This window comes from Theropithecus gelada, chromosome X (assembly GCF_003255815.1).
Source record: "Theropithecus gelada isolate Dixy chromosome X, Tgel_1.0, whole genome shotgun sequence".
NCBI lineage: Eukaryota > Metazoa > Chordata > Mammalia > Primates > Cercopithecidae > Theropithecus > Theropithecus gelada.
In genome coordinates, this window is record NC_037689.1 from 13861504 (window position 1) to 13868175 (window position 6672).

The window sequence follows — 6672 nt, forward strand, 5'->3', positions numbered from 1 at the left end:
TGGAATCAACCCAAATGCCCATCAGTGATAGACTGGATAAAGTAAATGTGATACATAAGTAGCCATGGAATACTATGTAGCCATTTAAAAAAAAAAAAACAACACCAGCACCACCACTACATCATGTCCTTTGCAGTGACATGGGTGGAACTGGAAGCTGTTATCTTCAGCAAACTAAGGCAGGAACAGAAAATCAAACATGGCATGTTGTCACTTGTAAGTGGGAGCTGAACGATGAGAACACACGGACACATGGGGGAGATCAACACATAGTCTGGCCCGTCAGGGGATGCGGGTGAAGGGAATGAGAGCATCAGGAAGAATAGCTAATTGATGCTGGGCTTAATACCTAGATGATGGGCTCATCTGTGTAGCAAACCACCATGGCACATGTCTACCTGTTTAACAAACCTGCACAGCCTGCACACATACCTTGGAACTTAAAATAAAACTTGAAGGAAAACAAAACTGAAACTGTCAACAGAAACCTGGGCTTCCTTAGAAGAACAAAGCCTTGAGAAGAACACAATTCACTGCTTTGTATTTAAAAGCCCATATATGCCTTCTTTTAAAACTCTTTGCATTTGTACAATGAAAAAAAAAAAAAGAATCTCAGAAGCAATAAGGTATTGATATAAGATGGAAGGATTCGTCTTCTAATGTATTAAGATAATGACACTGCCCATACTCAGGCTTCAAACTTTATCTAAGAAAGCTACAGTAACCAAAACAGCATGGTACTGGTACCAAAACAGAGATATAGACCAATGGAACAGAACAGAGTCCTCAGAAATAATACCACACATCTACAGCCATCTGATCTTTGACAAACCTGAGAGAAACAAGAAATGGGGAAAGGATTCCCTATTTAATAAATGGTGCTGGGAAAATTGGCTAGCCATAAGTAGAAAGCTGAAACTGGATCCTTTCCTTACTCCTTATACGAAAATTAATTCAAGATGGATTAGAGACTTAAATGTTAGACCTAATACCATAAAAATCCTAGAGGAAAACCTAGGTAGTACCATTCAGGACATAGGCATGGGCAAAGACTTCATGTCTAAAACATCAAAAGCAACGGCAGCAAAAGCCAAAATTGACAAATGGGATCTCATTAAACTAAAGAGCTTCTGCACAGCAAAAGAAACTACCATCAGAGTGAACAGGCAACCTACAGAATGGGAGAAAATTTTTGCAATCTACTCATCTGACAAAGGGCTAATATCCAGAACCTACAAAGAACTCCAACAAATTTACAAGAAAAAAACAAACAACCCCATCAAAAAGTGGGCAAAGGATATGAATAGACATTTCTCAAAAGAAGACATTCATACAGCCAACAAACACATGAAAAAATGCTCATCATCACTGGCCATCAGAGAAATGCAAATCAAAACCACAATGAGATACCATCTCACACCAGTTAGAATGGCGATCATTCAAAAGTCAGGAAACAACAGGTGCTGGAGAGGATGTGGAGAAATAGGAACACTTTTACACTGTTGGTGGGATTGTAAACTAGTTCAACCATTATGGAAAACAGTATGGCGATTCCTCAAGGATCTAGAACTAGATGTACCATATGACCCAGCCATCCCATTACTGGGTATATACCCAAAGGATTATAAATTATGCTGCTATAAAGACACATGCACACGTATGTTTATTGCAGCACTATTCACAATAGCAAAGACTTGGAATCAACCCAAATGTCCATCAGTGACAGACTGGATTAAGAAAATGTGGCATATATACACCATGGAATACTATGCAGCCATAAAAAAGGATGAGTTTGTGTCCTTTGTAGGGACATGGATGCAGCTGGAATCCATCATTCTTAGCAAACTATCACAAGAACAGAAAACCAAACACCGCATGTTCTCACTCATAGGTGGGAACTGAACAATGAGATCACTTGGACTCAGGAAGGGGAACATCACACACCGGGGCCTATCATGGGGACGGGGGAGGGGGGAGGGATTGCATTGGGAGTTATACCTGATGTAAATGACGAGTTGATGGGTGCAGCACACCAACAAGGCACAAGTATACATATGTAACAAACCTGTACGTTATGTACATGTACCCTACAACTTACAGTATAATAATAATAAATAAATTAAAAAAAAAAAAAAAAAGAAATTTCTGTCAACCTTTAGAGATATGTGTCAAAACTTAATCATTTGACTTCTCAAATAAAAAGTTCCCAACAAATAAAATAAAATAAAATAAATTTAAAAGTATGAAAAACAAAAATAAAAATATGCCAAATAAATATATTTTGGGGTAAAATACTTCCATTTCTTTCAGGGCCTGCTATCTGTCATGTGATACTATACTAGAATCAGGTTGGAATTTGGTGTCTTATTGCTACAGAGTCTCTTTTGTCACTTTTAAGATCTCTGTTTTAATGTTAATGCTGGTCAGTTATGCTTGAATTCCAAAGGGAGGAGAGTATAATGAGTCTTGTCTGACCCCTCCTTCCCATCATGATCTGGTTAAAAGGTTAAAAGGAGGGATTAATTCAGTCAGTGGGGGGGGCTTAAAATTTTATTTTTGCTTAATGTCAGGCTTCTGAGCCCAAGCTAAGCCATCTATCCCCTGTGACCTGCAGGTATACATCCAGATGGCCTGAAGCAAGTGAAAAATCACAAAAGAAGTGAAAATGGCCGGTTCCTGCCTTAATTGATGACATTCCACCATTGTGATCTGTTCCTGCCCCCAACTTTGACTGAGTGATTAACCTTGTGAAATTCCTTCTCCCAGCTCAGAAGCTCCCCCACTGAGCACGTTGTGACCCCCGCCCCTGCCTGCCAGAGAACAACCCCCTTTGACTGTAGTTTTCCACTACCCACCCAAATCCTATAAAATGGCCCCACCCCTATCTCCCTTCGCTGACTCTTTTCAGACTCAGCCCACCTGCACCCAGGTGAAATAAACAGCCTTGTTGCTCACACACAGCCTGTTTGATGGTCTCTTCACACGGACACACGTGACACGTACAGCACACAACAACCTTCTATGCAGATGGACTGAGTGAAGCCACTAGTGTCAGTCCGTATATTAACTGCTGATTATGCTTAATTTATTTCTTATATGCTAAAGAAAACTCCTAATATTTTCTTCCCACACCACAGTGGATCATTCCATGTACTCCAACTCAGAAACTTCTAAGCTAACAAATCAAGTGCAAAAGGACCTGGTTATAAAGGAATTTCACCTCTCAGATGCTCCCATGGAGTTCACCCACAACAGAAAAACACATTGAGCTTAAAGTGAAACTTTGTAAAAAGTAGGTATTTATAAGGCTAAAATAATCCTTTGGAGAACACACTGCATTTTTGTTAAGTTGTCAAGCAGTAGGTCTCTATGCCTCCTTGTGTGTTGTGCTGTGACTATCTTCTAAATACCACATTCCACTGTCAGCTTGATATTTAAAACCAGCTGGCCTCACTCCACCACCATCCATTATGTAGCATTGTTTTACAAGAAATGTAACTTCTCTGGCAGCAGACAAGTTGATCCCAAAGAAACTGTTTTTCACATTTTACTGTATATATTTTTGAAATATATTTATACTAGACACAGAAGAAGTAACCTTGAAACAACTGAACTTATTCAAACAGTTGATAGATTTATACATACTGCTCCATTCTCTCAGGATAATTTTATTTAAAATTTTTTTTAAATAAAGCTTAGACCCCATCTTTGTTGGCTCAGATGCTTACATGGGTGTTGGCTCATAATGCTTTCTCATTTGGAATAATCTTCTGTTGCTAAGAGATTTGCATATGCTTAGGGATGACTTAAGACCATTGGTAGAAAATGTACTCAGAAACTAATCTATAGAAGCCATTTTTATATGAAGAATTTTGGTCAGGTAGACTTTCAAAGAGAAAGTATTTTCCTTTTCTTTTAACAACAGTGAGAGCTCGAATCTGAAATATAAGCATAATGCATCCCTATCAAGGTCAATTTGATTCAGTATTCAAGGTGGCAGTGACCCTGTTAAAGTCTAAATTTTCCTTCTAAATCCCAAATATTTGTTCTAAACAGATTGAATAGGAAAGTGGAAATACTTAAGAATTGTACACATTTATTACCTAATATTTTCTGTGGGCCAGGAATCAAAGCATGGCTTAACTGTGTCTTCTGCTTCAGGGTGTCCTCCAAGGCTTCAAGCAAGGTGTCAGCCAGAACTGAGTCCATCTAAAACTCAACCAATGTAAGATCCACTTATAAGTTCACTACATGATTGCAGAGAGGATTCTGTTCTTTTTCTTTTCTTTTTGCTTTTCTTTTTTTTTTTTTTTTTTTTTTTTTTTTGACAGGGTCTCACTCTGTTGCCAAGCGTAGAGGGCAATGGCTTGACCACAGCTCACTGCAGCCTCAACCTCAGGGTTCAAGTGATCCTACCACCCCAGCTTCTGAGTAACTTGGACTACAGGCCTAGACCACTATGCCTGGCTAATTTTTTAAATTGTTTACAGATACAAGGTCTTGCTATGCTGCCCAAGCTGGTCTTGAACTCCTGGCCTCAAGTGATCCTCCTGCCTTGGCCTCCTAAAATGCTGGGATTACAGGCACGTGCCACTGTACCCAGCCAGAATTTCAGTTCTTTTAGGATTACTGGACTGAGGATCTCAGTTAACTGCTGGCTATTAGCCAGAGGTCCACCTCAGTTCTGTGCCACATATGTCTCCTAAATAAGACACTTTGCCTCACAAAGCTAGCAAAGGAGAAAGTCTGATAGCAAGACAAAGGCTACAATCTCTTATAAGCTAACGACAAAATTACATCTCCACAAAGTTGAGATAGTCTATTGTCTAGAAGCATGTTACTCAAGGTCACACATATTAAGAGATAGGAGTATTTGAGGGCCATCTCAGAAGCTACCTATCACACTGAAACACAATATCCCTCTCCCTTTCCTTATGGCTACTTTCAGCTTTCTCATTTTTAATGACATATGCAACAATTAAAAAATCTATTTTGCCAACTAGCAATAATGTACCAGTGAATTTAGCCAGATTCAAGTTAAAAGAAAAAAAGCAGATGGAAATTTAGATCATGAGTTTTTCTTTTTCGACTCCTAATGTCAGTATACATTTTTCTTTCTGGATTTGTAATCTCTACCACTAGTAGGGTCTGAATATATTTTTTCTTAACGTTAAAGAAGTTGCCTGGCATGATGGCTCATGCCTGTAATCCTAGCACTTTGGGAGGCTGAGGCAGGCGGATTACTTGAGGTCGGGAGTTCAAGACCAGTCTGGCTAACAAGGTGAAGCCCCCTCTCTACTGAAAATAGAAAAATTAGCTGTGTGTGGTGGCACATGTCTGTAGTCCCAGCTACTTGGTAGGCTGAGGGAGGAGAATCGCTTGAACCTGAAAGGTGGAGGTTGCAGTGAGCAGAGATCTTGCCACTGCACTCCAGCCTAGATGACAGAGTGAGACTTCGCCTCAAAAAATAAATAAATAAATAAATAATAAAATAAAGAAATTAAAAATGGAACAAAACACAAAACATTTTGCAACATGATAGTTGCAAGTCAAGAAACTGTCACTAGCTCCCATTAGGCAAACTTAATGACCAAATATATTAGAATCACTGGCTTGATTTTGGGTTTCTCCAATAAGTAGCCCAAGTGTTTGAGTGTAGGTTTTGGTTTTCTAAAATGGTTTTGTTTGATTGTTTGTTTTACTGAGAGGCAATACCAGGAAACACTGATAAGGTGTAAGGAAATGAGAATGAAAGTTAATGCAAAGACTGTTTTTGGTTTGTTTGCTTGTGTTTTGTTTGTTTGTTTCTTTCTTTCTTTCTTTTAGATGGAGTCTCACTCTGTCGCCCAGGCTGGAGTGCAGTGGTACGATCTCGGCTCACTGCAAGCTCCACCTCCTGCGTTCATGCCATTCTGCTGCCTCAGCCTCCTGAGTAGCAGGGACTACAGGCACCCACCACCACACCCAGCTAATTTTTTCATATTTTTTTTAGTAGAGATGGGGTTTCGTTGTGTTAGCCAGGATGGTCTTGATCTCCTGATCTCATGATCTGCCTGCCTCGGCCTCCCAAAGTGCTGGGATTACAGGTGTGAGCCAGTGTGCCTGGCCAAGAGTGTGTTTTTAAGTTAGTTGCCATTGTGGGTAACAGAAGGTCAGTTCCAGAGGGGAACAGTGAAAGACAGTAAAGAACATACCTCAGCAATCTGGCAGAATAGGAGATCTCAGACTTCACTAACCTCCACAAAAGTTCAACTGACAAATATCCACAAATAAGAACACCTTTGTGAAAACCTCAAAACTTGGAAATAAGCCTGATATACCTGTGTGGACCACAGAACCAAAGAAGAACCACAAGAGAGGGTAAAAAACATGATCTCACTGGTTGTGTCACCCCTCTTCCTTCCCCTCCCCCAAGTTGCCACAGTGTCACACAGAGAGAATTCCTCAGGAGTCACAGTTTCTATAGTGGGGAAAGAGAGCCAGAGGTGGACATACAGCTTCCCTAGCATTTTGAGATGCTTCCCAAGAAGCCCACTTTACTCTCACCTCATAGGGAACACAAGAGGTATTGGCATGACTAGACTACCTAGGGTCAGATAGAAATAAAGCAAGAACACAGTGACTAGTATACACATACTTGTGCTAGTTCTTTGTAATTGCCAGTAATGGCAC